This window comes from Acanthisitta chloris, unplaced genomic scaffold, assembly GCF_000695815.1.
Source record: "Acanthisitta chloris isolate BGI_N310 unplaced genomic scaffold, ASM69581v1 scaffold6141, whole genome shotgun sequence".
In the NCBI taxonomy this organism is placed as follows: Eukaryota; Metazoa; Chordata; class Aves; order Passeriformes; family Acanthisittidae; genus Acanthisitta; species Acanthisitta chloris.
The window spans coordinates 7,615-15,627 of record NW_008654305.1 but is presented as its reverse complement, the minus strand read 5'-3'; positions in this window follow the sequence as shown (position 1 = coordinate 15,627).

Below are 8,013 nucleotides of genomic sequence, written 5' to 3'. Positions count from 1 at the left end.
TTAATCAAGAAAAATATACTGGCCTGATGTGATCACAGTTGAGGACAATCACAGAAAATAAGTAAAACCAGAATACTGATATGGAAGCATAACTTAAGTGCTTGTCACTACATGAGAGTTTATAGTGTTCTGTTACTTCAATTAATATAGAAAATATGTATGAACTGGTTCATCCAGCACTGCAATGCAACCACTTCTGAACTCACACTGCATCACAGAAACACTGCTAACAGTCAAAAGCATAAAGCACTCCAGACAAGCTGCAATGGAAATCTGAAATATAAAACAATATTACATCTGCAACTGAAACTGATAAGTGCACCAGGATCACTGACCCTTTCCTTTATTTCCATAAGGAAGGAAGGAAGGAAGGAAGGAAGGAAGGAAGGAAGGAAGGAAGGAAGGAAGGAAGGAAGGAAGGAAGGAAGGAAGGAAGGAAGGAAGGAAGGAAGGAAGGAAGGAAGGAAGGAAGGAAGGAAGGAAGGAAGGAAGGAAGGAAGGAAGGAAGGAAGGAAGGAAGGAAGGAAGGAAGGAAGGAAGGAAGGAAGGACAATGGTTTTAGCACAGACAGCCTGACAAAACATTTCCAGTGGAAATGCCCATCACAGAACACTGTTGAGGAACTATTCCATTAGCAGCTCATAGAGAGCTAGTCACCACAGAAACACCAGCCTCCTCTCCTGAAGTGCTCAGATGTTCTTCAGAAGCTCCCTTCTCAATTTTCAACCAGGTCCAACCTGCTTTAGGAACTGACTTCAACAGAAAAAATGTGTTAATAATCCCCTTTTCCATTTCAAATCATAATGAATTCACACAAATGGAAAAGACACCATGAAGCTGTCACATAACAGCACTCAGCTAGGAGATTCTGACTCACAGGAGTGCTGGGAAGACTTGAAATGGGATGCACAACAACAAATAATGAAGAAAAAGGGTTGGGGCTTTTTTTGGTGATGTATGGATTCAGCATTGACAAAATTTTCTAGTACCTGAGTTTAGGCAAAATTCAAGCAGGATAACAGAAATTATTTTGCACACTGATGCTTCTTGTCATGTCCAGCAGCAACTGGAAAATCAGAGACTAAATCCTATTGAAGACTATGTCTCACAGAAGAAACACCGTAAAAGATATGTTTTTGTTTTCAATCTGATACTATCAGTTATGTAAAATTTAACCAGACACTCTGTCACCTCATCCTTTCCGTTCAACTCTCTAGCCAGCAAATAAATCTGCAAAAAGCCTCATGGGCAGGGATTAGCTGAGGGCCTTTGTACCCCTGGGCTTGATTAAAGAAACAGGGATCAGATTGCTGCTCTTCACAGCAATTTTCCAATATGACTGGCTAGCAGGAAAGCTTCTGTGTTTTAACTGCTAAATTCACTGGAGCTTAGGTAATAGTCAGCAAATAATAAGTTGTTAAAATCAATAGAAAATACTGTGTTCAACAAATTGGATAATGTATAGCAGCTCTTGTTTCTCCTACATCCTATGTGGTGAAATCTATATAGTTCTCTGCATTCCATTAATTATTTTGTACAGTATGTTTTATTGCTTTAATTTGTCTCTGGACTAGAAGGAATGACCTGCCCCTAGACTTGCTCTGTTATTTTGAAGTTGTTAGTTTTATACTCAGTGGGCTAAGGATTATAATTGCAGCAGTCAAGGTGGTCTATTTGTTTTATTAACTGATCATAGACACAAGTGCAAGTGACCTAACTGAGAATTTATCTCCTAAAAGCCAAAGCACATGGCAGAATAACATTGCACAGCTAATAAAATGCTTTTTGCTTTGGAGACTGCCCAGATTTCCTTTTCTTATTGAGCTGAAATAAAGTTAATGGAAAACTACCTGCTAGTAACCTGCTGTTTGTTTGCCCACTAGCTGCTCACTCGATGTCTTCTCAAGGCCCCAGATTGGTGCCAGAAGTTATAATTGGATGCTTGGCCATTGACAAATGTTGAATATATGAGGGAAATCAGACAGCTGTTCTCCCACAGCTCCACTCACAAAGCTCAGACTCAGTGCTTAGGCCAAGCTTCCAGAGGATCACTAATGGGATGACTTTTGAAAACTACAACCACATCTCAAGCAAAAGGACCCATCTCCCCAAGCCAGTGGTGTCATTCTAATGATCCCTCACTTTTCCCCCCTTCATCTCTAGCTTGTTTTCTCTATTACTACTTTCCTTTTCCTTTGAAATTTGGTAGTTTTAGTCTATCATTTCCTACTTCTAAGTGTCATCTTTTTATCTTAGGAAAATACCTTTTTTTTCTTCTTTAGTCCCTCTCTGTGAATTCAGTACTCCCAGCGGTTCCCTAACCTATGGTTATCTTGCTCTTTCCTATATTGCAATACCTCTTGCCATTTCTCTGTGTACTTTTAATGTACTTTCTTTCCTCTTTGCTTTTCAATAGTGAGACCCTGTCCCAGGTTGCCCAGGGAGGCTGTGGCTGCCCCAACCCTGGCAGTGTTCAAGGCCAGGCTGGATGAGCCTTGAGCAACCTGCTCTGGTGAAAGGTGTCCCTGCCCAGGGCAGGGGGTTGGGACTAGATGACCTGTAAGGTCCATTCCAACCCTTAAATTCTATGATTCTATTATTCTTTCCCTTGATCTTCCTTGCTGTTTCCTGTGCCTTTTTCCTGTCTCATTTTGTTTTGATTTGTTGATTAAGGGACCTAAGTTTTCACACTTCATCCAACTTTGACACATCTTTCAAACAACTTTGGACCCTTTACTGTTTCTCTTTACCCTTGGATCTCCCTTTCTTTCAGCCAGTCCTCTCAGGAAACTTTCCCCCATCTCCTGTTTCTCCTATTCTGTTCTGAGGGAGATGGGACTTTACAAAATAAATTACTGTTTATCCCTGTTTTCTTTGCTCTTGCCTTTCCTGTTTTATTCACTCCTGTCCCCTGACACCCTTACACAACTCCCAGACAAGGATAATAACAAGGCAGATGGTGAGCCCTTTTTCCACTGCCTCTGTATTTGAAATGAAGTCAAATACTCAGAAAAGCCTGTTCTTTGACCCAATACAGACATCACCCCTTTACTATCAAAGTTCTTCATACCACCAGAGTAAAACTCATGAATATCACTTTCATTTTACACTGAAAGCTTGCCCACTGATGTCTGAATTATTCCAGGGAAATTGATGATATCAAGTAAGTTCAGGTGGATGTACAGTTAAAATACAATTGCTTTGATTTTTAATTGCAAATTATTGTCTCCTTTCTCATTAAGCATATCAAGAGTTTAAAAGGATATGTTTTATCTAAATCATGTAAGGTCTGGGAAAAAACCAAAAGCCTTTAAATCAGGTTTTATAATTCAACTTGGTACAGTTTGTCCACCACTGCATCTTTATGAAATTGAAGAAAAAATATTCAAGATTACAACTCCAGCTTGTATTAGATCACAATAGATAAGCTTTTTGCACCATAGTAAAACCTTTGATCAAACCTATTCAGTGACAAACAATGAAAAATATTGTTTTCCAGTGGGTTGCATGAAGCTCCCTCTCTACAGGTAGCAAGAAAACACACATGGCACATTTCAGCTTCTCATCAATTCCTTGACATTTTTCACCAGACTCCCAGCTTTCTCTTCCTTACCAATGTGCTTTTTCAGGATTTCAATTTTCAGAAATGGTTTCTCGAAGTGGAATATCAATAAAACCCATTTGCTCTTGCAGATCTCAGAAAATCTGAGGGCAGCACTCCAGAAAGAAATCAAAATGGTAATAGCACAGAACAAACCCATCACTGTTTCACTTGGAGAAAAGTATTTTACAGAGCAGGATTCTAAATAAACCTAGTCCATTAAACCACAGAGTGGAGTAAACTGGCCCGTGCTGAACACCCTGTTTCTGCAGAACACCCTGTTTCTGCAGCACACCCTGTTTCTGCAGAACACCTTGTTTCTGCAGCAAACTGCTGCCAGTGCTGAGCTATGTGGAAACCTCCACTCTGCACTGCAGTCCACTCTGCGAGCACGTGTGCCAAGAAGGACCTTGGCTTTTTTTTTCTGTGATGAAAATCTCCCCTTCAACACAATCACTGAATTAGCAGCCTGGGAGTCAGTTCTAGAAGAACCACATGGAGAATTGTGTATTAGTTTCATCACTCTCTAAGCTGGGAAGAAAAAGAAAGGCTATTGTATAGCTCCAGTAGTACAGTAGTACAGACCTGTGCTTGCATGAAAAAAATCTGCACTTAATTTAAAGATAACTGACATGGAACATGTGTTTAGGCATTCATGGAGCCCAATGAGGCTACAGAACTGGACTAATCTCAGTGGCACCTCTTTAGCCCTATTTTTGAAGTGCAAGCAGAACAGAAATGCATCAAGGGACTCTACATTTGGTTATCTTTTCATATGAAGCACAGTGTTATGAAGTATACATTGTTTTTCAGGCATAACATATGGGAATCTCCCTTTTGCTTTGGCAGGATTTTAAGTGTAGCAATACTTCACTGCTACTTACTTAAAAGTAGATTTATTTATTTATATAGTTACTGAATGTTCATTGAGCAGTATTACTGCTGTGGTTTTCCTTACACAAGAAAAACAAGAGTTGCATTCACAGGACTTGGGTGAAGGGTGGGAGATGTTCCTAGGATGCACATAACATGGACATACATGTTCTTAAAACCTTTGAAATAAGACAACCACATTTTATATTATACTTAGCATCTTTGGCATTGCTACATAATTCTTAACTTCAGCATGAAACACAAAATGAAAGGACACAGTATACCTCCTTTCCTAACTCATGGCACTGATGTGCTGACATGAAAACCCAAATCCCAGATACAAAGTAAGAGTCATACCTGTGATAGGATATGACTTTTGTCCCAGAGACTGTGGGTCCCTGTCTCCTCAGACATCTTCAGCCTCCCATCACCAACATGAGAGGCAAAGGAATCAGCATGTAGGTATTGGGAGAATACACACCAATGTTCAGCACAGAAAATCTATCTATCTTTAAGCATATTTGTACCTCTCTAGAATCAGTTCAGGCTCACACTGCATCAAAGTAGCTTACACTTTTGTATTGCTCTGCTCAGCACAGCAGTTTGCCAGCTTCTTCTTAAATATAGTACAAATAAAGACCTGACAAGACTATCTCCTATTCATACATGCTAGTGCAACATGCTTCCCAAGCAGAGGGGCTATGAAACAGCATCAAAAAAACAAAGCATCAAAACCAACATTCAAAAAAAAAACCAAAAAAACAAAGCTGATGGAGCATGAGAAATTTGCTTGAAAGGCCAATTTAACTTACTTCCATTTTAAATGTGCATATGTGAAGGCACTCTGGAGAGTGCCTAAATAATGCAGAGCTTTGGTGAAAAGGGGCAAACCAAAATAAGTTGTTACTCAAATACTGCCTTTAGGTTTCTCACTACAGAGAAGCTAAGGTGACAATGCAGCAAGAGTAGTGCTAGATGACAAACTGCTTTGTGTTGATTCTCCAGATTTCTGTGATGCTTAAATGGGAAACACAGAGATGGAAAAAATCTTTGCTAGGACATAGATCAATACTCTGTTTCTAAAAGCCAGGATTTTATCTCAGTGTTGGAAGAAAAAAGAGGTGTGCTGAGCTGAATATGTCACTGAATTACCAGCCTGATGCTGGCTAGTAAATCAAAGCTGCATTTTGTCACTGATATGTGGAGAATATTATTCCAGTATAACCCATGCTCACAGGGCATATGGCTAGAGAGTCACCAGTTTTCAGTGCATTATGGACCAGATATTACAAGTGATTTAACTGATCGCATATTTTTGAGTGGTTGGTAGCAAAGAAAATAAGATGGTAGGGTGTTTTTTCACTTCTTCAACACAGAACAGCTTTCTTAGGAATCAGAACTATCAGCGAAGAAACAAAAGAATTTAGTGCAGCAGTGACCAAGCAGAGTATCAACACCAGGGTACAGCTGAAAAGATAAAGCAGCTTTTTCTGAAGGTTGTTTTTTGACCATGACACTTGGGACAGTGGAGAACAGGAAGGTCAAGAGGGAATTTGAGGAGATGGTTGTGCCCAACAACCTCAATTACAAGAGGTAACTTGTTCCCACTAAATGCAATTCTGTTCACCTGGAGTCCTAAAGATCAACACAGGGGCCAGAGCATTGTACATTGGGAAATCTTTGAGTAACCAGGTCATGGTCTATTTCACACTTGCATCCCCCCCTCTATGGGGTCCAGATAATACTTTCTAAAATTTCTGCCTGCAGATGATCCAGCCTTACTTCCAAAGCATAGGACTTTCTAGCAACAATAAACTGTTACACTGATAATGATCAAAAGCAATTCTCTAATACCAACACTATAAACTCAACTTCAGCACAGATAACACATTCAGCTTCTTTCCTTTCTATACACCACAGGCATTTGTTACATCATTAGGCAGTAGAAAGGCTCTTCCTAAAACAGACCCACGCTCCTGTGGCCTTCTGGTGATGCCTCCAATGACACTTGAGAGGCATAATCACCTTAGCCCCTGGAAAAGAGTAATTCTGATCACCCTGTGGTTTTTCCTGGGGATGATGCAGCAATCCCAGCTGAGCATCAGCTTGGACAAAACCTGTTTAAAATGTCTATGTTACACTTGTGCACATGACACAACAACATGCATGGTTTAAGCCCACAGTATTTACTACTAATAGGTGCTCCACAGGAAATACCTGAACCCTAGAAGGATCTGTTAATAGAGCCATATACAGGAGTGGGTATTTCTGTATTAAAGAAACAGAGGCATGAATGAGACTAAACTTCATATGCTGAAGTAGGGGTGGAAAAAAAGGTTGGTAATTAAAGAAGGGCTCATATGAATGGTATTACATTTTGTAAAAACAGTAAAACATTTCTATATGCCTATTACCTGCTATTGAAAATTTAAAAAGCACCACAATAAAATAGCATTGCAAAGGCAGGCTGTGACTCTCTGCTGCATAAAAAAACTACTCAGAAAATTAGACATAAAATTTCTAAGAAGTCTTTGAAAAGTGTTAACAAAACCCCAAATTCCTTCTTCTTTACCAACAGTTGGACAAATCTGAAGATCAAAGAATTTTGATAAGGAAAAAACTGAGTTTTGCTTACCAAGACAAAACACTTTTAGTTGATTTCTCTGGAGAACCTGAATGGCTGACAGTCTTTGTGATATTATGAACCCATTGCTCCATACAGTGCAAGTACTTGCTCCTATTATGATAAATAAGCTAGCCAGAATAATCTACATATAAAGGTTAAATGGCAAATGATATGCTGTAGAATACCTGAAGACGTAAATAAAGGATCCTTGTGAAAAATAGTAAACCATTAGTTTAAAAGATAAATTGACACTTGTAATAAGCCCTCTATGGAATGGCTGAACCACTAAAATACATTTTTATTACAAATGAAAATCACTGCTTTAATGACACTGGAATTTGCCCCACAAATAAATTTGCAATATATCCTAGTAATTAAAAATACAGAAATACATTATAAATCTTTCTTGCAAAGGATGGGAATTGTATTTGTTAGTACACTGTATTCCCACAGTAGATCCCTTTTAACATACACAATGCTGAAACTGTGTAAAGAAACTAAGAACTTTAGACCACTGAGATTTTTCTTAGTTAGTTTATTATTGCAAAGATCCTTCTAAGAATATATTGGCATATATGGCAGTGATTATTTAACCAGCTGAGTAGGAATACTGGGCTCAACACTACAGTATTTCTGGGATTTAATTTTAAGGGATAATATGTATTTTAAAATCACCTTTCCATTTAAAAAGATCTACTATTTTTAAGATGGGAGAAATGTCTATGTCAAGATTACATTAAGAAATCAGTAAGTAGGTGCAAATTACCTTTTTGAGCACAATACAGCTACTATACTCACTCTTCAGGTACATTACAGCTACTATACTTACCCTGATTGCATGCTGCTTGCCATGTGCAGGAGCACCCACTTGATGTGACAGTTAACAATCAGAGGTAGCAACTACATTACTGTA